General features: G+C 45.5%; 1 protein-coding gene and 1 long non-coding RNA gene across 2 annotated transcripts in view; one reads left to right on the top strand and one right to left on the bottom strand.

Moving 5' to 3' along the window:
• Window positions 1-24,799, top strand: part of dab1a (DAB adaptor protein 1a) — a 241,903-nt gene that overhangs the window by 25,422 nt on the left and 191,682 nt on the right. The gene's annotated exons all lie outside the window — the stretch shown is intronic.
• On the bottom strand, window positions 18,522-24,134 carry LOC145658760 (uncharacterized). Its single transcript, XR_014124614.1, has 3 exons — window positions 23,482-24,134; window positions 23,122-23,378; window positions 18,522-18,794 (listed from the first exon to the last, which is right to left on the bottom strand). It is a non-coding gene; the product is annotated as an uncharacterized LOC145658760 (long non-coding RNA).

Genomic DNA, 24,799 nt, shown 5'->3' with positions numbered 1-24,799 from the left:
ACACTCTTGGAAATAAACCGCAAAGTCTGTAGTCAGCCTTTGGCTAGTGTCCCGTCTGTATGCTCTCTGTGCAGTTTAATTCAGTTTCGCTCATTTCAGTTCAGTTCAATGCGGTGTAATATACACGATCTGACAAACTGCTCAGTAGAGAGCAAGCTGTTATGAACACGAGATGGGCAGCCCTGCGTGAACGAGACAGCGTGTGACATCAGCAAATGGATCCACAAACATTTCTGATCTGCCCAAGCTCACGATGAAAACAGGCCATGAATCTTCTGTTCTGAACAGAAAAGCTTAAAGCACTTTTACAATATTACTTCATCATTCAATGGTTTGGATGTAAACAAACTCATTAAGAGTGTCTTGGTGGGAAATTCACCATTCCAGAGAAAAACTTAGTGTCGAAATTATATTAGGAACCAGACATGATGTCTGCACTACAAATTTAGCAATTTGATCCACTGTCCAAAACGACCGGTGAGCTTTCATGTGATATGACAAAGCTACGCTTACATACAGCCTTTTTCAGTTCTCAGTGTGAACACACCACACACTGCTTTTACTTTTTTACATCTAGTTAATACACTTGTGAGAAGACTAGTTTGTCTTCTAGGTTTTTAGTCACGCTGATAATTGTAAAATAGTGCTAAATACAAAACCAATTTTTTTGGATACAGTTTTTTCCTTCGAAGGACCTCCACGCACACGTTTTGTGTAGTTTAGGTTGGCACGAGAGCTTCGCATGGCGTCGGCAAAACACGTATCAGAATTGGTCGGAGGAGCTGCGACAGCTTCAGCTGGCTGGTAAACTGCATGGGACCGGGACATAATACGACAGGGTGCAGTTACAGGCACCAGAAATCCTTTAGTTGTAGCTGTCTTGAATCTATACACAAATATTCAAGTCGAACAACGCTAGTGTGCATAATCTGCCGTCCTATAAAATAGGTAAGAAAACTGTAACGAGAAGCTTCCGTTGGCGTTAGCTATGGTGGGAGGCTGGAGCTACAGCAGGGTAATGAGACGTTAACCTCAGTCGAGAATGCAATTTTGAGTAGAAGCAATCCGTGAGTAATAGGATTGTACTTTATGTGAAAACCTTCTAACAAAACTAGCGCAGAACATCAACCAATGTATTCGTAACCATTTGGTGTAATAACTCGCCAGAATGTATCTGTTAGGGCCATTAAATGCTTCTGACATCTGGATCCAAGTACTACAGTTGTGAACAATTCTGACTCAGTACATTTCACACCAAAATGTGATTACTTTGTCTTAATTACTTTGTTTAGATCTAAACCATTGAACGGTAAAGAAATTGAGCAAAATCGATGGAGTTCCCCTTTGGGTAGAGCATGGTGGTTTGGTCCTCCGCCATTTTTCAGTCCACAGCATTACAGGAAGTCCCCACACCATCTACCAGGAAGTGGGAAAACCCTCTGGACCTTGCAGGAAATGGGCAAAGCTGTTGCTGTGGCAACCCAGTCCTGTCTTATTAATGCAGAAATAAATGACTCCCAGGAGTTTTAGAATGGACCCCCAAATCTTCTTTCTTTCTTTTCTCTCTCAGAGGCTCCTACATGTCTGTTCACCGTCCACTTGTGTCCAGTCTGTCCAGTCCCCTGTTATCTCTCCGGGTCCCTGCCCTTCATTCCTCTGGTTTATTCCTGTTCCTGTATCTCCTCCTAATACTGTCTCTGGCTTATGTGTAAACAGGATACAACGTTATGCTGACAAAAATCAACCCAGCGTCATGCTCCAAGGAGCACACACACACACACACACACACACACACACACACACACACACACACACACACACAAACTTGTGTGAGATTTGCTAATATGAATATAGAAAGAGAGGAAAAGAAGATAGCGTGTGTGTGTGTGTGTGTGTGTGTGTGTGTTGCCCCAGCTAATCCTAATCTGTTTGTCAGTGGACTGGATCTGGGTCACCCAGCACCCAGCTCACAGTACCCAGAAAGGGGAAGAGTGAAAGGAATACTGTTACTGATATGAAATATTCATAAGCAGCAAAGATGTGGGATGTGCAGAACAGAGGCTGTAAAACTGAAATAGGTGTTCACATTCCCAAACTACCTTCCTGTTCTCTTAGAGGCTCCACTGCCTCTCCACTTTTCTACAGAAGGGATGAGAGACTGTGGTGTAATGAATATCAGTTAGCTGCAAGTAAGACAAAGTGGAACCGAGTGTGCTATTAATGTACAGGCAATGTGTGTAAGGCGGGTGTGCAGGGAGAGCTCACTCCTCTGTGATGGAGGGAAACACAGGAGAGGTGACACTCTGAAGGACACTAGCATGATAGTGTCCATGTGATAGTCATAGTGTGATAGTATACATGTGATAGTGTGATAGTGTCCATGTGATGATGACAGTGATAGTGTGATAGTGTGATAGTGTCCATGTGATAGTATAGTGTGATAGTGTCCATGTGATAGTAATAGTGTCATAGTGTCCATGTGATAGTATAGTGTGATAGTGTCCATGTGATAGTAATAGTGTCATAGTGTCCATGTGATAGTGATAGTGTGATAGTGTCCATGTGATAGTGTCCATGTGATAGTGATAGTGTGATAGTGATAGTTTGATAGTGTCCATGTGATAGTAATATTGTGATAGTGTTCATGTGATAGTGATAGTGTGATAGTGTCCATGTGATGGTGATAGTGTGATAGTGTCCATGTAATAGTGATGGTGAAAGTGTGATAAGTCTAAGCATGATAAGCATGATAGTATGTATTAGTGTCCATGTGATACATTGACCTTCAGTGTGATAGTATTCATGTAATAGTGATAGTGTGATAGTGTTCATGTGATAGTGAAGGTGTAATAGTGTTCGTGTGATGGTGAAAGTGTCCATGTGATAGTGATAGTGTGACAGTGTTCATGTGAAAGAAATATTGTGATTGTGTCCATGTGATGGTGATAGTGTCACACTAGCACTGATATTATTCATTTGGGATATTGAAGACATTATTAGAAACACACAGTCAATAATTCTTTTTTATTGAATGATTTGCAGTTGTTAGTCAAAATTGGTTCCTTCTACAATTAAAACATCCCCAGGTTGTGGTCCATGAGATAATAAGTGGTGGGATCTGCTTAGATCTCCATGGACATTTGTGATTTCTGGTTGAACTACTAGTGCTATTTATGCTTCATATAGCCAGAGTCTGCCCATCACACACACAACCTGTTCAGAAGTGTGTGTGAACCTTCAGAGATTTCTTCTGCATCAACACATGCTCTGTTGTAGACCCACCAGATACCTACAAGAATACCAATCACGGACACGATATTAATCCCCAGGGCTGAGTCTTTGGTTGGGCCATCTCTGTGCCTCTGTGGCCCAGCAAGCAGGCTCTCTAATTAGGTGTGCTTTTTCAAACACAAACTCTTATTTAGACTCCCAGCCAAAGCCTCAGTCTACTCCCCTTCCTCTTTAAACTCTGCAATTTACCTCTCTCCCTCTGGAATCTTCTTAGTATGATGTTGAGAGGCTAATGAGAAATAGTAAACAAAGAGAAAGAGAGAGAGAGAGAGAGGGAGAGGGGGAGAGAGAGAGAGAGAGAGAGAGAGAGAGGGAGGGAGAGAAGAGAGAGAGAGAGAGAGAGAGAGGAGAGAGAGAGAGGGAGAGAGAGAGAGGAGGAGAGAGAGAGAGAGAGAGAGAGAGAGAGAGAGAGAGAGAGAGAGAGAGAGGGAGGGAGAGAGAGAGGAGGAGAGAGAGAGGAGAAGGGAGGAGAGAGGGAGGGAGAGAGAGAGAGAGAGGAGAGAGGAGGAGAGAGAGGGAGAGAGAGAGGAGAGAGGAGGGAGAGAGGGAGGGAGGGAGAGAGAGAGAGGAAGGGGGAGAGAGAGGAGAGAGAGAGAGGGAGAGAGAGGAGGAGAGAGAAGAGAGGAGAGAGAGAGAGAGAGAGAGAGAGGGAGAGAGAGAGAGAGAGAGAGAGAGGGAGAGAGAGAGAGAGGGAGAAGAGGGAGAGAGAGGGAGAGGGAAGGGAGGAGTGCTTCTCCTCCTTCCCTTCTCCTTTGTCCTCATGTGACCAACACCTGTAGTTTTAAGAACTGAAACACTACTTACCAGGTGTGATAGAGACTCAGGCTGAGAGCAGGAATTCTGTTAACATGGTGTACGGTTCTTTCCCTTAGAGACCTGGCTACATCTGAGATGAAAGGCCTGAACTATATTGGATGGTGATTATGGGATTGCTGCTTTTCGTCCGATTGCCTGTGAGCAGGTTAACCTTTTATTGTCCAGGTAGTGTTATAGCTCTGATGACAACTACAAATCATCGCATTAACAAACATGAAATAGATTGCTATCCTTCCAGCTGCTTCTAGTTGGGACTGGAAACAGGATGCCTGACTCAACAGGGTTACTGGTTGCTAACGAGACCAAAGAATTAACGAGCACGCACTGCTGAGCAGTTTGCGTTAATTATTACTGCGTACATTGCAACGAAGGAATTGATGAAATCTGGGAGTGGGTTCAGTTGACTGCACTGTATCATGGCTAGTAGTGGGCTATTTACTGAAGGAGCGATTATTTTGTTGAAATATTCTGTCTTGCAAACCAGTGATCGAATTATACAGAATGGTACGATCAGCAGTAGATACACCTTCATAAATATATAGGACATTATGCTACATACAGGATAACAGTTACAAAATGTTAAAAGGACTAATGCCGTACGGACCGCAGGATGCTCACCCTGTGTGTTGTGGTGTACAGTAGGGGCAGTTGGTCACAGTTCTGCAGTCATCCTGTTGTCTTTCCCCATAATAAGAAGACCTCTGGCGATGTGACAGTATGATCAAGCCTTGCAGGAGCCTGCCGCCTGTGTGAGTGATGTAAGATACATCCCTGAAAGCTTGACAGTGTTCTAGATTACTTTGGACATGTCAATGATTCTCAGCATTAGTCTGCCGCCACTCCCGTGTTGATGTGATCGAGTTAAGTGTGTATGAGTCAAACCGGGTCTTGCGGGCACTGTGTTTAGCTTCTGTCTCTACAGACCAGAGTCAATTAAAGCCTTACACCCTTATTTCTAGTACCTGAGCTGTTTCCTAGCGCTCACCCAGCACTGGATGTAATATAAAGAATAATGTAGCTGCTGTGAAACTTCAAGGCCTTTCTGTGAGGAGAGAAGCGCAGGGTGTTTTGTGCAGAAGTGTTCAGAAGAATACCTGCCTGTTCTGCATTATCGTTTAACCTACACCACGAGGAGGTGTGTGTGTGTGTGTGTGTGTGTGTGTGTATGTATGTGTGTGTGTGTGTGTGTGTGTGTGTGTGTGTGGGGGGGGGGGGGGGGGGGTCAGGGGGATTTTTCCATGTTAATGCCTGTTATTTAAAAACAGTGTGATTTATTCAGCTGAACAGGTTTAGGGTGCCATTACATACCTGCTATGACTCCCTTAGGCTCACACACATTCCACATCCAGGTGCTACTCTGCCTTTGTGTGTGTGTGTGTGTGTGTGTGTGTTTGTGTGTGTGTTTACCTTCCTGATTCTCCTCTTGTACTGCCCCCTCCCACTCTAGACTGGAGCAGGTGTTAGGTTCTACCAAGCCATCTCCACACCTTCTCAACACACCTGTACTGACGGTACTCTTCAGGAAGAACGGTCATTTATTAGTCATCGTTTATTTGACCTGCTGCACTGAAGACTCCCTGTTGTCTTGTTGTGGTCCGGTCCCCTGCTGAGACGCACACTACCCTGCTACCACCGCCCTGGGTGGGGGGTCTCTGAAGTCGAGACAAACCCAACAGACCTCTGCCTTTCACTCCTTTTTGATGTCGTCCACTTTTTGTCTCATTACTTCAGCAAGATGTATTTCACTGCTACCCTACAGCTATGCTTGCACAAGAAGCATTATAACAGTGTATTAGGGGCAGCATAACCTCAACCTTAACCACAGGTAAACAGACATTCTAATTAGAGAACATACTTTCATCTGCATATTAATACATATGTTAATTAGTACAAGCAATCCAACTGATGGATGCTGTGTTTCTTTATAATAAAGCATTATAATAGAGGCTACACTACATTCCATGTCTCGCGGGACGTCATGACTTTTGCGCCCGCTCGTATTGGGCTAATCAATAATGGACATTTCTAAACTAGCGCGAGTGGCAGGAAGTGCAGTGTGCTTCGCTCCCCATCTTGCCATGCGTGGTAACATTTCATTCCCTTGTGCTCAACACATGTTGCTAATTGGTGGATTTGTACTAACTCTAACCAGTCTGACCTATTCACTGGTATATTAACTCTAACCAGTCTTACCTATTCATTGGTATATTAACTCTAACCAGTCTGACCTATTCACTGGTATATTAACTCTAACCAGTCTTACATATTCACTGGTATATTAACTCTAACCAGTCTGACCTACTCACTGGTATATTAACTCTAACCAGTCTGACCTATTCATTGGTATATTAACTCTAACCAGTCTGACCTACTCACTGGTATATTAACTCTAACCAGTCTTACCTATTCATTGGTATATTAACTCTAACCAGTCTGACCTATTCACTGGTATATTAACTCTAACCAGTCTGACCTACTCACTGGTATATTAACTCTAACCAGTCTGACCTACTCACTGGTATATTAACTCTAACCAGTGGTCTCCATGCTTCATGAAGTAAAAGGATAGCATGTGCTTTAAGGACTTATACTGCAAATCACAGCAACTAGAAGATTCAGTGCAGACTCAGATTACAAAACAGCCTAAGCATATGCCTCTTGTAACCAGGGCAACTATGCAGTGTTTTGTCCCATCTTTTGACTTAGTGGCCCTCCTTACCCTACAATGTTTCTTAATTACATGCTGCATGAAAATGTTGACATACCTGCGTGTCCTGGGATGACTGTATCTCAGCAACGGCTACAGGTCCATGCCAGCGGCCTGTCATGGGAACGGCGGCTCTTTTGAGTCACGACTGCTATCTTGCCTTTTGTTGATTGCTCTTTGTTCTGTGATAGCTCTGGAAATGGCTCGCATGGTGCGCACAGAAGGGCCACAGTCATGGCAGGTCCAATCCGTCGTTAGCCTCACGCTGTTCCCCCGCTGATGCCTTTGTCTCGGAGACAGCTTGAGGTTCTTTCATTGGGACAGTGATGAGAATTGCTTGCTCTTTCCTGTTTTGGAGGCAAGTGTGTTTGTTATGAATTCAGGCTGACAGAGGGCCAGTCCTACAGGTATATACGTATGTAGGTGAGTGTGTGATTGGTGAGTCTGTGCGCTGGCGTGTGTGTGAGTGAGATGATTATTTTGTTTGCGAGTGTATGTGTGTGTGTGTGTGTGTGTGTGTGAGAAACCTCGTGCTTTGGTCAGAGGATTGCACCTCTTTTCTATATTTATCCGCAAAGTGTGTCACCTCTCCTGCGAGCTGCAGCTCAGATCCTGGAGGAGGGCGTGAGGGAGGAAGTGTGTGTGTGTGGGGTGGGGGAGTTGAGCGAGGGAGGAAGAAATGAGAGCAAGAGACAGACAGAATGAGAGACAGCCAGACAGACAGACAGACAGAGAGCTGGGTCACAGAGAGGCAGTGCGCTCATTGTGCTAGTTGGTATGTGGGACACAAAAGTACATTCAGCTTGCACGTCTTATCTGATTTCACACGGCATAATGTGTATTCCTTTATTTTGTGTGTGTGTGTGTGAGTGTGTGTGTGAGTGTGTGAGTGTGTGTGTGTGTGTGTGTGTGTGTGTGTGTGTGTGTGTGTGTGTGTGTGTGAGTGTGAGTGTGTGTGTGTGAGTGTGTGTGTGTGTGTGTGTGTGTGTGTGTGTGTGTGTGTGTGTGTGTGTGAGTGCAAGAGAGAGAGAGAGGCTGAAACTACTTTAGAACAGTTTTAAACTCCCTGAAATGCAAATCACATCAGTTGTTAAAAGTAGAATTAGTTAGCGCATAATTCAGATATTTTAAATTAAGCCTGACTGCGAAAAACAAATGGAGACATGAATTAAATCCCCAAAATATGGAGAGACTAAGACATGCAGGTCATAATGTTGTGCTTCCTGATGCCCTCTCAGCAGTTTGAGCTCCTGTTTGAGGCATTGGGCTGCAGTCGCTCATGTCTGCACATGTGCGGTCTGCTACCTTTGCACACATCTCTAGTTATTTACTACTGTCTTCATGTGTCTGTTGTTGTCATGTTGTCTTTTCATCTGCTCTTATAACTGGCAGTAGTCCTTTAACAATACAGCCCTGTGTTGTCAGAATGACAATAAAGGTGAATTGAATTGAATTAAATTGAAAAGAAATGTCCACCAGGGGGTGCTAAAGGGAGTTACAGCAAGTAGACAAATGGACGTTTGGGCAGCCGAACTGAAACTCTGGTATGGCACCAGAGATTAGACTACTGGCATGGATTACCTGCGTCTGAGCCATCTGGGATGCGCTTTAAGAGCAATGACTACTGTAAACGTTGCTGCTGTCATTTATATGGTCACCCACTACAAATGTAACAAGACAGCAATCAGTCAACTAATACTTCCATCCTTTAGCAACACCCAGTGGATGTTTTTGTGTGTAAAAGTATACACAATGGCAGAGTCTCCCTGGGAGTGTGCCATTTTGGCTCTGTGGAAGGACCAGAGGATTGTGTTTCCTATGAGACAGTAGCTGCAGAAATAGCAACACAGCCCTTTGTGTTGAACGTGGGGTTTCATAGGGCTGGGCTATGGTGAAGTCTGTTTGTGTGTGTGTGTGCGTGTGTGTGTGTGTGTGTGCATGTGTGTGTGTGTGTGTGTGTGTGGATTAACTCAGCCTTCTGTTTAAAGCCGTTGTTTGGTCCTTATCAGGTGGCCCAGGAGAGAATCTGCAATCTTTTTCTCCCCTAGGCATGATCTAAACACACACACACACACACACACACACACACACACACACACACACACACACACACACACATACACAAACACACACACACGTTTTACTAAATGAAAAGATGATGATGATAGATGGGAGAGAACCTTATTTCAGCACATACCATCTCTTGCGTTATAGCCAGGCCATGGAGTTCTGTGAGCAATCCACAGACAACAAACTCACTCTTAGGAATTAGTTTGCACATTGTGCTGTGTATCAGTGGAAATAAGGAAATAAATGTGCAACCAAAACAACCCCAGTATGGTTCCCTGTGGCACCCCATCTCCATCAGGACGATGTAGTTAAATGGCAGGGCTTTGTCTGGTCGTGGAACAGTAGTGGTGTGGAATGGGAAGAGATAAGGGAGTGTTTTGCTTTAATAGGGTGAATATATGTCCTCTTTTTCCCGGACATGTCTTCTTTTTGGGACCTAAAAATGTGCCTGTCATTTCTAAAATGTTTGGGATTTGGCTCTCCTTTCATGTTGACATTTGCTTCCTACATCTGCTTTCTTTCTGCATCTGTTGTTGCATTGCTGTAGCCATTTTATATAGGTCCAACCTTCTTGCACACCACAATTGGTGGATTATGTATGTGACCTACATTGGTCATTGCTACCATTGGTCAGACTGCGCCATAGCATGTCTGCATCACAGTAGCATATGTCCAGAGAGGACTGATAAAAATGACCTTCTCTATGATCCAACAAGGCCTAAAAATGTCCAATCACAAAGCTCATAGTGATGTTCTGATTGTTGGGCTCATTAAATGCCCAATCACAGAGCTGATACTTATGTTTTGATGGTTTGGCTCGTTAAATGGCCAATCATAGAACTGATAGTGATGTTTTGGTGGTTTGGCTCATTAAATGGCCAATCACAGAGCTGATAGTGATGTTCTGATGGTGGGTCTTGGTAAATGCCCAATCACAGAGCTGATGGTGAACATCTAATTGTTGAGCTTGTTAAATGCCCAATCACAGAGTTGATAGTGGTGTTTTAATGGTGGGGCTCATTAAATGCCCAGTCATAGAGCTGATGGAGATGTTCTGATAGTTGGTCTCGTTAAATGCCCAATCACAGAGCTGATAGTGATGTTTTGATAGTTAGTCTCATTAAATACCCAATTACAGAGCTGATAGTGATGTTCTGATGGTGGGTCTTGTTAAACACCCAATCACAGAGCTGATAGTAATGTTCTGATGGTGGGTCTCGTTAAACGCCCAATCACAGAGCTGATAGTGATGTTCTGATGATGGGTCTCGTTAAACGCCCAATCACAGAGCTGATAGTGATGTTCTGATGATGGGTCTCGTTAAACGCCCAATCACAGAGCTGATAGTGATGTTCTGATGATGGGTCTCGTTAAATGCCCAATCACAGAGCTGATAGTGATGTTCTGATGGGTCTCGTTAAATGCCCAATCACAGAGCTGATAGTGAAGTTCTGATGGTAGTGCCCTTTTTTTGCAATGCTCATTTTGTCCTTGTATAGCTTGCATGTGACAAAACAATTTGACACAAATCAGTCTCCTTATGCTCACACCTCACCACTTATACTCTGATTAAATTAAATTAAGTAAGTAAAACTAAACTGGTTAAAGGTGGTTATGTATTGAAAACCAAAATATGGTCACCCTAGTTTTAATCAAAATGTTACAAAAATAAAATACACACTGTAACAATGCCATGATACTACCATACTATCAACGTTGTTGGCACGGCAACCCATAATGATGGGTAAATTGGCCTTACAGATCAAAAATATTTACTTCTGTGCTTATAGGAGCTATTTAAATGTTGGGTTTGATCCTATATGAAATATAACCATCCATTAGTGAGCATGGTAATTACTGGATTACTGGTCACATTGAGCTAATTGGACATTTCCATGTTCTTGAAGTTCGAGTCTAGATGTCCCTGGGTGGCATCGCTGTGTGACATTTGGGTCTGTGCGCATGAGTGGACTTGGGTTTTGTGTTCTTGTAGCTCTTTATTCACAGTGAAGACAGAAACATTTTGCTCATCCCCATGGCTGGGACAATCATGCTCACTATTGTTATTGTCGTTATTAAGACTCAGGTTCTATTGGTCCATTGTTATTATCGCCATAGAGACGCAGGTTATATCGGCCCGTTGCTGTTGTCATTAAGGTATTCTGGAATACATAATTACTTGTTTCTTTGGAAAAGCAAACACTGCCTAGCTATGCCCCATCCTGAGTCTGATGAAAGCTTCCAAATGCGGATCATATATTTATTAGCAAGCTTATTAAAAATTGAAAACTGCTTGCGATGGTAAATGAAAGGCCTCTATCAGTAAGACCTATATCTTCCTGTCTTTGTATATCCAAGCACTCTTTGGTGTTGATGAGCGCTCCGTGTATTATAAGAGCCTTCCTTCTCTTCTCCCATAACCCCACACACCCAGCGGGATGTGGGAGGCGCCGAGCAGGAGTGGCCCGGCGCATCCACGCCGCAGGCCGGCGCAGCTTGAGGCGGCCGAGGGCGACTCGGATGCCGTCTCCTAACAGAGCCCACGTCCCTGCGCCCTGCACCCACCCAGACGTGGTCGGAGCCCCGATCAGAGCAGACACACGTGTCTTTAGGGCTTGTATTTACCTCCTGTCACATTAGGCTGAAGAAGTGGCGCACCACCAGGGCGAGGTTGGCTCGGAGAAAGGCTCAGGGAGGAATCCGTGGAAATGGTACATAATAAATGAGCTTATTATGGAGTTGTCATCTGGGAGATTAAGTCAAAGTGAGATGAGAAAGACTCTCACTCTCTCTCTCTCTCTCTCTCTCGCTCTCTCTCGCTCCCTCTCACTTGCTCTCTCTGTTTCTTGCACATGCCTGCTTACCATATATAATTATTCTGAATGGGAATGTAGGATCACAGGCTGAGTGATGTGGAGTGGTGCGTCTGATGTATGTAGGGTACACGCCCTGTCTGGCTGACTGTACCGCATTTGTATTTGCAGTGTTTTTGTCTTTTGACTGTGTTTGTGGTTGTAGAGCACTTATATATATTTGTATTGGTAGCATATTTGTGTTTGTAGTGTATTTGTATTTGTACTGTATTTGTGTTTGTAGTGTATTTGTATTTGTACTGTATTTGTGTTTGTAGTGTATTTGTATTTGTACTGTATTTGTGTTCATAGTTTATCTGTATTTATAGCGTATTCGTGTTTGTAGCGTATTTATGTTCGTGCTATGCTGATATACAGAGCAAGTGTGCTCTGAAGAACAAACTTCACACACACACACACACACACACACACACACACACACGCGCTGGTGTGCATACACTCACACTGGGACTGTCTGTGGCTTACATAGCCAACAAAAGATAATGATCAGTGAGAAACCCCCATGGAGCCTGGGCTTTAAAGGAGAGAGAGAGAGAGAGAGAGAGAGAGAGAGAGAGAGAGAGAGAGAGAGAGAGAGAGAGAGAGAGAGAGAGAGAGAGAGAGAGAGAGAGAGAGAGAGAGAGAGAGAGAGAGAGAGAGAGAGAGAGGAACAGATGAGGTGGACTGAGGACAAACGTGTGCACAGGAGACGGAGAGTGCGTGAGAGAGAGAGAGGAACAGATGAGGTGGACTGAGGACAAACGTGTGCACAGGAGACGGAGAGTGCGTGAGGTGAAATGGGAGTTGTAGAGATTATGACAGAACAGGAGAGTAAGTGAGGACTGGACAGATTGTGAAGGGTAAACGTCTGGAGAACGGAAGAGGGGACACGGCATCTGGAGGGAGCCACGGCTTCCTGAGCTCGGGACATGGAAGGGTGCAAGCTGTGAGGCAGTTATCCCCCCGTCAGCGGTGCTGGAATGACATAGCCAGGGAGAAGGGAAGTGCTATACGGACACCACGGAATAAATAATATGGAAATGAAGGATTAGACCCAGAGTGAGAGAAAAGAAGGAGAGGAAGATGGAATGGATGGAAGAGAGAGAGAGAGAGAGAGAGAGAGAGAGAGAGAGAGAGAGAGAGAGAGAAGGGGATGACCAGTCAGATAGCTGGTAGGTTTGTCGTGTTTGTTTGTGTAAATGATATGGTTCCACTTGGCTGGGTGGCGTCTCTGTGCATAAATCATCATTACACACGGACAGCTCCTCACAACACAGCCCACGAGGCCTTCAGCCAATCAACAGGCTCGCTCACTGTTCCTCGCAGCTGGTGTGTGATTGTGTGTGTGTGTGTGTGAGTGTGTGTGTGTGTGTGTGTGTGTGTGCGTGCGTGCATGGGCATGTGGCATAAACGTCTGTGTGTGCTGGTGTGTTCCAGAGTCTCTCTGTATTGGCCCACAGTAACATATGACCTTGTTCACAGTGTGTGTGTGCCGGGTGATGGGGTGAAGCCGGTGTGAGCTGTATCCGCTCTGGTATCTGTCCTTGATAGCAATTACTGCATTTTGGCTGTAGGGTGGAGAATAATAAACCTGCTTAAGTCTGTCATCAGGCACAAACACACACAAACACACACACAAACACACGCAGACACACACACACACACACACACACACACACACACACGCGCGCGCACACACACATACACACACACACCTCAGGAACAGACAAGCTGAGGATAAGCTTTTCTCTTCTCTGCTCTTTCATCCTGTCGTCTCTCGCTACAGCAGATCCAGTCCAATAAATCAGGGAGGGAGTGAACGTCAGTGAGCTTCAGGAGTGAAGGGGCTGAACTCAGAGCGGTGATGGTGGTGTCGTCTGGGCACAGCCTGTAATGCCCGTCGCCGTTAATTACTGCACGCTGCCGGGAGAGGCAGCGTTAGAGCAGACGGACGGTGAATGGCTGACTACAGGTTACTAACGATCCTCTCGTGTGCACTTTCTTTCACTCTCTCTCTCTCTCTCTCTCTCTCTCTCTCTCTCTCTCTCCCTCTCTCTCTATTCTCTCACTTTCTCCCTCTCTCTCGGTCTCTCTTTGCTCATCAGACGATCAGGTTAATGCGATTCCCTGTTCCACAACAAGCCTGTCACAGCTGTCTTTATTATGGTACACCTCAGACCAGTGTGGGCGGACGGATCTCCCACATCGATGTCTCACACGAGGAGTTCCCATCTTCCCCGTGCCCATTCAACGCTTCAGATGAGCAGTTTGTCTGGATCACATTACTTTGGTTTAGAACATTGCAGGAAACAACTCACACCCACACAAGGTTACTGCTGCCATTGGCTTTTTCTCTGTCATCTTTAACCCATATAATCCATATCTTTGAGTCAAACATATGATAATCCCATGCAGATACTAATCTGGCTTCACTGGTGGTGCATATTTAAGGCTCAGGTACATGTGCTGGTATGAACTCTGCTTTAACGACGTACCAGGTGTGATGGGTGGGCAGGAATGGTGTATTTTGTAAAGACGCTTACGGTGACTATACTGCAGTAGCTGCTTGTGTTCGTGTTCACTTGTGGTGAATCAGTACCAGCCAAAGCTCACATCCAGCCACGTGTTTCTAACTCTCTTCACTAAGGTGCACTTTATCTCAATGCCAAATGTGATTTTTAGCTTTTGTGTTAGACATGGGGACAAAGTTTATTCATTGCAGGCCTAGTGCATGCACACACTTTGCACTGGGTCACATCCTTCTGTCACGAGCCATTCATCACAGTAAAGGCTACGGACAATACAGCAGTATAGTAAACGCTAATGAAGGCAGCGGTCTGTTCCAGAAGGCACTATTTTTTGGTCCTTATATAGAAATGGCTACGTTTTAGGATTCACATACGTTTGTATTATTCAGCTGCTTTAGTATTTACGTGCACACTGGCAAGCAGACGCAGTCAGACGCGAGTTGTGCCCGATTTAGGAACTTTTACGCGAGCAGGTTTTTGCTCCAGCTTTCTTCTTCCTCTCTCTTTAGTGACCTTACGATTCCTGATCCTCCACCCAAAGGTACCACTTCTTTTCCTCTCTTGTGTTCTTTCTTCATCCTGCCAGCCACCCCCCCGCTCTCTCTCTCTCTCTCTCTCTCTCTCTCTCTCTTTCTCTCTCTCTCTCAGACAGACTAATAGCTTCTTTCTATCCCTGATCTCCTTGCAGCTTGCTGCTTGGCTGTCCTCCAAACCCAGTATGTCTGCTAAAAAGATGGAATCAAGCATGCATGCATGTGTGTGTGTGTGTGTGTGTGCGTGTAGCAGTGGAGTGTGGCACATTGCTCTTCATCCTTCTCTCTGCCTTTTATCTGCCTCCCTCTTTCCATCACACTCCATCCCAAATCCTTCCGTGTCTGTGCCGAGTGCCTCTCCAGTTGGCCACAGTGTGGTGGCTCTGCTCTCTTCACCCTATTAGCGCTTTTGGAAACAGCTGGATTAAAAAAAATCAATCATCTTAATTTTTCGAATGCACTGAAATGAGCTGGTGCAGGCTGTCCCCCGTGCCTCTCTCTGCCTCTCTCTGCCTTTCCTCCATCTCGTTTCCAGCAGCACACCCGTTAAACGCATCCCCTGCATTAAACGCATCTTCACAGACCGCCCGTGACTTTACAGATGGGCCTACATCCTGCCGTGTGTGTCTGGGGATTTAAAGTTTTATTTCAGGATGGAGTTCATCTACTTGGAATGACTACAATATAACGCAGATTCATGATTCTGCATTTTTTGTCATATGCACGGTAAAACAGACCATCACAGCAACAATGAAGTTTTTACTTGGCTAGTCCTTCAGGCACCAGTGAGACATACTTATACAAAATGTCCTAATTAGAAAAAATGAAGGAATAAGACATGAGACAAATGTATGTCTATCTGTAGTGTAAATATCAAACAAGAACAGAGCAAAAGCTACCAAGCGATTATAGTCTAGTAGGACTCTGCTGTACTTGGCACTGCAATGAGCAGGGTGTTCATAAAAAGCAGCGTGCAATATTAATGCGCAATACTGCAAGTTCAGTCACAGCGGCGGTGATTGGTGTTTGTGAGGAGTCCAACCCTCACTGTGTGTGGGCCGGAGCAGCAGCGGGGGAGGGCGATAGCTAGAAGTCAGTCTGGACTCCCACTCCTCTGGACAGCATGCTTAACAAAAAACAACTTTTCATAGTGATATACCAGCGTTGGTTTTGTCTGCGATTTCAAGACAGCTGAACATAAAAACTATAAAATATATATACATGAAAAAAAAGAAAAGAAAAAAGTATATATATATATATATATATATATTCAAAATTGTAGTAAAGTTCACAGAGATTCCAGAGAAACAGGACATTTCAGACAGAGATCCTTCATCAGCTGTGCAAGCAAAGTGCTTCTGAATTAGTAGTAGGAGGAGCCAGTTTTTATATTTTTTATGTATATATATATATATATATATATATATATATATATATATATATATATAACACAGGAGAGGGTTAGAGTTCTCTACTTTGCATTGAGTAAGCACTAATAATGCACATACCCGTTCATATGAAAATGTAACGACAGTATGTCTGGACACATTCACTGGCTTCTGTGCGCTCTGTGCATTGTATCTGAAAATCCCGTGACTGTTTTCAGCATATAACTGTAGTGCTTCTAAAGGCCTGGTTTTATAATACCTGCTTCTTCCATATCTGCGTTTTCTCATTACCACTGGCAGTGATGTGCGATGCTCTCTCTCTCTCTCTCTCCCTCTCTCTCTCTCTCTCTCTCTCTCTCTCTCTCTCTCTCTCTCTCTCTCTCTCTCTCTCTCTCTCCCTCTCTGCACATAGCTCAGTAATTAAGCTACTCCTAAGCAAGCGTTTATGGTGGCTGTTCTGAATGCAGCCTTTTAAAGTCATTTCCATGCACGCTAAATATTTCCTCTGGGATGTAAGACTTTGCCTGCTCTTCCTGGACCTCTCTCCACAAAGTGCACACGCTCAGGACCACAAACCCCTCCCTGCTTCATTCTGTCCCTGCTCTGTCCGTCCTGCTCCATGCTGCTCCGTGATACTAATAAACCTCTGAGAAGCAATGTCCCTCTTCTTTCCAGGCCTCTCCTGTGGGGGCCCCATTACTTTCTTAACAAATTATTAATTGCATAGCAGATTTATTTAACAAAATTATAAGTGTATAATATAATAAGTGAATCCACTCGGCTGGGTGTTCTTGGTTCTCTGTTGGCATTCCACTGGATTCAGGTATCTGATTTATTCAGCTGTAAAGCGTCTGATTTCCCAAGGATGTTCGGAGGAGGGTCTTTACAGTTTGTCTTTATAATAGTATTGTGATGTGTACTCAGTGGGTTCACTGTCAGATCCATTCTTCCTGTTTAATTAGCTCTTCCATGATTGACAGGCCTTAATATGTTGTAGCTTTTGGTGGAGAGATTCTTAGTTTGAAATATCAATATAGCTGTGGATTGCCAGCTCTTCACCATTGGAAGTTTATCATTTGGTGTTTCACAGATATAATTTTAAAAGAATGTCAGCTGGCATGTGTCAGCTAATATTTAATTGATATTTAAAAGTTATTTAAGTCGTATTTAAAAATGGTTTTGTCCTTTGTCCTACAGGCCGAACATTACGCTTGCTAGGAGATGCTAGAAATGTTAGAAAAACTATACTTTTCCCTCTGCCTCTCTGCCTCTCTGCCTCTCTGTGGCTCTGTGGCTCTTTGGTTTTAATGTGAAGTACCACATTCCTCTGAGATTTTTTTTTCTTGTGAAATCAAGCTGTTGTGTACTGCGACACCTCTGATATTCACCAGCGGGGCGCCTGGGGTCTGTCACGGGTTAGCAGGCAGGTGAAGTTCCCCTGAAGTGTTCCATCGATTTCTCTCCTCCCAGGAACCCTGGTGGCGAAAATCTATTCCTGGCCAAATCAAACAGCTCCCGGCTGCTTCTGGAAGTGGCACCAGGGCCCAGACGTCATTCACTGGGCCTTTTCAGAACCGGGCCCTGATCTTACCAGCTCTGCCTGGAAGGAGCAGAATGTGATCTGAGGCGCAGGTGGAAGTGGGCCGCCGATGAGCCCCTGGTAACAACGGCAGCCACGGCAACACTCACCCAAACTAGCCGTCTACTCGATGGAGTGGCTCAGAGTACCGCCTGAGCAGACGTAATGGAAGTGTAGACTGGGTTCATACTGAACCTTTGCTTAGCAGTCAGTGTGACACTAAAGACCAAGTTAACCAAGTTAACTTCCTAAGAAACCGTTCACTTCATAACAACAGACCAGTTCAAACCACTGCAAAAGCATAGCCTGATTACTGGGCTTATTAGCAGGCTAAGCTGTTCCAGTGGTTTGGATTGGTTCTTTTTGGGCTGACTTCTTGACAAACCTGGTCAATCATGTGTAACACTTCTTTAGTTTTCATACATCCATAATATAAGAAAGACAATACAGCCTTAGTTCTTGCTAACCTCAGAATGGTGTTGTATGTGGTCCTTCTTTACTATTAGGCAATGCACTGTGTACTATGCAGTAATCGCTCATAAAACAACAACGCAACATTCATTTCACCAACATCCAACTGAACTTCACTATGCTATTAACATCATATAAAACTTGTGTATTATTTGTCTTGCCAAAATTGGTTATTGGATTTTTTTTCTACACCAGACAAATACTCAATAATACATGAGTTAATATTTATTCAGTAGGGTTAAACGTATTTATTAACTGTCCTTACCTGAAGTTGACATTTTTTTTTTTTGCACTGGAGACCTCCTTAGCCTTCATTTTAATGAATGTCACTGTTGAAAATAAAACACCAAAATATGAACAGAAGCCGCATCTAAATCAGGATCAAGATGATCTGTTGTGATGCTTTGTTGCCTCTCCCCTGCCTGGTTTGAGAGGCCTCTCTTCCTCCACTCTTCCTCCGCTGTCTTCCTCGCTCTGACGAGGAGTTGTTTGTTTCCACTGGCCCATCCTCCCTTCACTGCTAGCTATGCTTACATCTCTCTGTGCTGCATGTTAGGTGCTAATGGGAGAGAGAGAGAGAGTGAGAGGGAGAGAGGGAGAGAGAGAGAGAGAGGGGAGAGAGAGAGGGAGAGAGGGAGAGGGGAGGGAGAGAGGGAGAGACAGAGATGAGAGAGGGAGAGAGAGAGGAGAGAGAGAGAGAGAGAGAGGGGGGAGAGAGAGGGAGAGAGAGAGAGAGAGAGAGAGGAGAGAGAGAGGGAGAGAGAGGGAGAGAGAGAGTGAGAGAGAGGGAGAGAGAGAGAGAGTGAGAGAGAGGGAGAGAGGGAGAGAGAGAGGAGAGAGAGAGGGAGAGGGAAAGTGAGAGAGGGAGAGAGGGAGAGAGAGAGAGTGAGAGAGAGGGAGAGAGAGAGAGAGTGAGAGAGAGGGAGAGAGGGAGAGAGAGAGAGAGTGAGAGAGAGGGAGAGAGGACGAGAGAGAGAGCAACAGGGCACATATAGGACAAATGACAATATAATAAGAAAAGTTAAAGAAAACAGAGTGGTGGCGGAAGAAAAACGTAGACGATTTAAAGGCTGCCTGCACCTCAGAGCTCGGCGTGCAGGTGTAGTCCTGAGGAAGCTGCTGCAGTCCTCTTTTGCCTCAGTGTCTGCCAAGCTCAGCCTTAATCATGCACCGGCCTGTCAGACAGCGCCAGGGATCACAGGGTCCTGCCCCCCTCCAAAGCCATGTTTGAAGTGTCTGCCTCGGTGCCTGCCTGCTTTAGTGTGTGTTTCAGACAGCCTCGAGGCGGAGTTGCAGTTCACATGAATAAAAAAATATCTCGCAAATATCCCTGGTGAGCACCCCACCCCCCCGCCCCCTTCGCTGAAGTGAGAATACAAATAGATTTTTGTCATCGGTTTATGCCTTTTACTAGTATGTGTCAAGCAGCTGCCTGTTTGTTGTGCGAGGTACTTGAGATTCTTATGATACAGGATTACCTAAGCAGACATAATTAATCAATCCAGCGAATCAGTGAAGATGTTCGTGAGGCCCGAGGCTGATTCTGACCTGCTGTAACCTCAAATATGCAACATTTCAGCGCTCCAAACCGTCTGGCTGTGTGTTCGCCGTTCCAACGCTCTGTTCTGAGTTTTTTCTCCATGGATGCTGTGGTGCGCAGTGTAATGGCCACATAGTCTGCTCTTCAATTCGCTTCATGCCTTCCGAATGACTGGGTACTGACACGATGTTTTGATCCTGCCTGCTCACCTGGTCTTGTGTTGGTAAGTCCTCCCTCCTGTAGGGGGCGAGCTGGTAGAAGTTGCTTTAAACTGGGTGCTGCATTGCTGCTGATATGTCTAGTTTAATACATTCAAAATATATTTTTGTATACTTAGCTACAGTCACAGGATAGCACTGGCATATATTTGATTAACATTGTTCATTAAAATGTCATTTCTCACAATATTATACACACTACACAGCATTTTCCCTCTAGCTTGTCCTTTATAACAGCTAAACTGTAACTTATTTTCCATCAGTGTGACCCATGTTACATTTCCAGTGACTGGGAGTTCATGTGGTGACAACTGTCTGTTCCGAGTGCTGGTTGGCCCCCTCCCTGCTGATCTGGGGCTAGATCAAAGGCATTAGATCACAGAAGAGGCACTTACTGTGACTGCATCCCACAAATGCAGCGCAGCTGTTATCGATTCTGTTAAAAAACTAAAAAAAAATATATATATAGAGCTCTGTGCCGATTGTAGAGAGCTCGAAACTCACCTCTGAAGCAGCCGTGATTTAAGAAGACTTTAATGGGTTTATGCTGCTCAGAAAAGTAATGATCCAGACTCCTCTGTAAGAGGCTTTGCAGGTGATATCTCTATTTGAATCAGTCAATTTGCCATCTCTTTTATCCCATGTTGCCGTGTGTTGAGCAGGTGTGCGTCAGAAAAAAAGGGAAGATGCAACCGGTCACACCTGCACGCCCCCTGATTATGCCCATTACCCACAAGCCACTGGGACGCGTGAGGCACTCTGACCTAATCTCCCTCCCCTACGACTGCCCTCCATAGATGAGGTCCTGCCTCTCGCCTTGATGTCTAGCGAGAGAGAACGGCGCTCTAGCGCTCTCGACCTGACGGCTGGGTGTTTCTGTCCCTTGGTCGTTCCCCCGCTGTAACGTGCCAAAGCGGAGTGGAGCCAGTGCCGGGGGGTGAGGCGGGGAGAGTGCAAGCTTCCTCAAACGACAACAAGAGTGTGAGATTAGCCTTGAGCTGCTGCTTAGTGGAGTCCAAGAGCACTTGAGGAGAGGAGGATGTGAGTGCTTCTGTGGATGGGCCACAGTGGCAACAGCACTTGTATGGCTCGGCACGGCTTTCCGCGAGGAAAGGCGGAAAACGTGGAGTCTCCACAAGCAGCACAGAAAGACTTGAACTGAATTTTGGGACAGTGCTTTTCTTATTTTGTTGGGAAGGTGACGATGGGAATTACTCTTCCGCTGTTAGTCCATCACTGCTGTGTCCGGGTGGTTAGCTGTTACCGTTTTGTCAGCCTGTGTCTGGAAGTCCCACAGGATCCTAGCTCGGTCATGCTCCACTGCTTCATGGGGTGTGTCCACTTTGACCTCGGAGCTCCCAGCCCATACTCGGCACAGATGTTTCTGAATCCTACGCCAGCCCCTTGGTTACGGCGTTCTGTGTACGCTCTGCCTGCTGGCATCTTGTTCCTGTGCTCCTGTGATTAGTGCCTCTGTGCTGTCTGTCAGTCCAGCCTTTTCGAGCCATTGGTTGGATTTCTCCATATCAGCCACTTCCACTTTCGGCCGGTGGTACAGTCCATGCAGAGGTTTACCTGTCCGAGGTAAAAGGGGCCATCTTCCTGTCGTACTCCTGGATCTTTGTGTCTTCCTGGATAGTGGCTCTGATGCTCTGTCCGCCTCTTTCCACTTAGTGTGTGTGTGTGTATGTATGTATGTATGTATGTATGTATGTGTATATATATATAAGCTACAATCCTTCTCCGAACCCATTTACAATATTGGTCAACAGTTATATATAATTTAAAAACAACTGGTATTTCACTAGCTGAAATGTTGCCCAAGTGTATAATTAATTTAGAGTCCCTTTGCTCCAGTTCTAGGCTGCTGAGTCATTGTGACTTAATGGTAATAGGAGGTTTGAAGCTCAGTGTGTGGTCAGGTGGACCGTTAGCCTCAATAGGACCCAACAGTACAACACTAAGCATGACTCATCGTTAGCAGAGACCTTTCTTTCCCATGTGCACTTGTGTAGACTGTCTGGTCCTGGTGCCCCTCCGAGTCCCTGCAGGGGTACCGTCACAGCCGGAGGGGGAAGCATCCAGGGTTACAGGATCAAAACCCCACTCAAGCCAGAGATTTGGCTTCCGAGCTGATTGTGTGAATTCACATAAAAGTCTGGTGTGGGGAGATAAATGTAACAGCCACCTAACAGCCACGACCGATTCTTGTAACTACGCTCACTGTCTGTTTGATTAGGTGTTTTAGGCAGTGGGAGCTTGGTGGTAACTTGCAATGACTCCCAGTCCTCGATGGTTAGCGGTTTATCCTTTCATTTCAAACAGTCCGAAAGATGAGTTTCGTGTAATCTGTACACCACGCCAAAATACTGCAATCAGTTACCGAGTATGGGGAACAACATTTAGATTACAGATTCTGGTCCAAATTGGGCAGCTCTGTTATATAAGACATGTCTTTCATTTTGTGTTTCAGCGTCGTGTCCTGACCCCGCCGTGTCCTCCTTCGGAGATTGCGGCGACCTCTTTGTAGGGGTTATGAAAGAAGCCACCCTAATCTAGTATGTTGCCAGGTGCGATTTGGCAGTACTGCTGGGATTTTTACACGTCGGTGTCACTGGTTGGTTCAGAGTGATGTGCCGTATTGAAAAATTCAGCCAGTCCTGGTCCTGAGGTCCCTGACCACTGATTAAGGTCAGTGGATAGGTCGCTGATGACACCGTGGGTACTGTGCTTGGTGAAAACACACTTTGGCATGGAGAGTTCGGAGGAGCAGACGCAGGTGATGCAGACCGCTTGATCTGAGCGGGTTTACGTCTGGTTATCTGCCAGCTGGTTGTCTATTGGCTTATTCAGTTATTACTATGTCATTACATCGCTGCTACTGTTTGTTAACTCTCAGCAGTCTGCGACCGCAGTCAGGGTAAATACATATCTGACTACAGTTATTCTCACATTTGTACAGCTCGACCAGCGTGTATCTGAGCAGTGCACGGGGACCTTTAGTCTGTGCTGCCTTGGCTGTGTTTGATTTGCTAACCACAAGTCTCACACATTTACCTTTCCAGTCATGAAGTCAGCTTCCCGGCTCTTTTAAGATGCACGTTTCCCCGGCGATCAGGGGCACTTACCTAATGAAGACAAATCCTTTCTGGTTCCGTGGAGAGGTTGAGACTCCTTGAGAGTGTCTTTAGGAATGATTAGGAGCGTCTCGGCGGAAGTGCGCAGGCAGACATGTGGAAGGCCAGGTGTTCCTCCGCCTCCCTTCACGCTCTCCTCCAATGCTAATCCGCGGCTGTCTCCCAAATAATCCCATCAGGCTTCGTGCTCCGTGAGAACAAATGCGGAAAGGACTTAAAAAGACGTTACTCCTGGAGAGGGCTGGGTTCTATGTAAACACACACACACACACAGTTTACTTTTCTCCATGCCACCTGGCCCCCAGGGTCATTGCTGATACTGGTTAAGCCCTGTAAGACTAAGGGCCTTACTGAAGCATACAGTTCAGCTGGGTGGCGCAGGGAAGCATCAGAATGGCCTGGATGTTCAGCTGGTTTAGCCTCCGGATCACTGGCAGGAAGAAACCGTGAAAAGCATGGAGCACCAGCACGGTTTTGCGCTGGGCTGAGGAGACTGTATAATGCCGTGGCATAAAGAAGAATTCTAAGGAGCGTATTACGGAAGAGAGACCCCCCTCAACGGCCAGGCAGATTCAGTAAGGGTGTGGCACTGGAGTCAGACCGGTTCATCCAGTCCTTCCTGTTTCTAAGTCCTTAAATCTGTAGAATGAATAATCACAGAACCAGAGAGGTTGAGAATAACCTGACGTAACTGCAGCTGAACGCCACGGAGAGCCAGAATGCCCTCCCTCACATGTGGCGAGAAGCTCCGAAACGCCCTTCAGACTGGGCTTGGTTGCTTTCCTGCTGCGTCTGCTCTCGCACACCGTTTCGGCTCCAGGTAGATGGTGTTCTTTCGCGCTGATCTAGGAAATGCTTCCCCATGTTCTGAAATTCTTTTAAAAAACCCCTGCAAAATGGTAGAATCTCACAATGTCCAGAGTAACATGCTGTAATTTGAATTGTTGTTAACGTATTGCTTGGCAAACTAGTGACACTTACCATGATGATGCAGGAACAAGAGTTCTGAGCAGCTGTCAGAATTCCTCTTTTGCAAACCCCCCCCTCCAGTTTTCTGTCTCCTTTCCAACAACGTCGCTATGTATGATCAAATCAGCCGCACGCGTGCCTAGATATCGCCGGGGCAACTGCGATGTCATTAGGTGGAGCAGTTATCTGTGGCAGGCAGCCGTGGAGGAGAGAGGCGGAACATTCTCTCATTTCTTGTTGCAAGATTTTATTTTTTATTTTTTGCACTTCAGTGTGATTAATTGGAGAACAACAGCGAATGTTTTGTCAGCCTTTTTGAATAAGAACTACCGGACACGAACGTTTCCCGGATCACAGCGAGTCATTAGGGCAGGAAGGGGACACGGATGGAAAACCAAAACAGGAAATAAACAGAAAAGTGAGAATGAGCGAGAGCTCCTCAAAGACATAGAGGAGAGGAAGAGCAGTGGAGCGAGAAAGAGATGGAAAGGACGGTGAAGGAGAGATGGAGAGAGAGAGAGAGAGAGAGAGAGAGAGAGGGAGAGAGGGAGAGAGGGAGAGAGAGAGAGAGAGAGAGAGAGAGATGGAGAGAGAGAGAGAGAGAGAGAGAGAGAGAGAGAGGGAGAGAGGGAGAGAGAGAGAGAGAGAGAGAGAGAGAGAGAGAGAGGAGAGAGAGAGAGAGAGAGAGAGAGAGAGAGAG

The sequence above is a fragment of the Electrophorus electricus genome, chromosome 7 (assembly GCF_041902795.1).
Source record: "Electrophorus electricus isolate QZ-2024a chromosome 7, ASM4190279v1, whole genome shotgun sequence".
In the NCBI taxonomy this organism is placed as follows: Eukaryota; Metazoa; Chordata; class Actinopteri; order Gymnotiformes; family Gymnotidae; genus Electrophorus; species Electrophorus electricus.
This window is presented reverse-complemented; position numbering and strand designations above follow the sequence as displayed.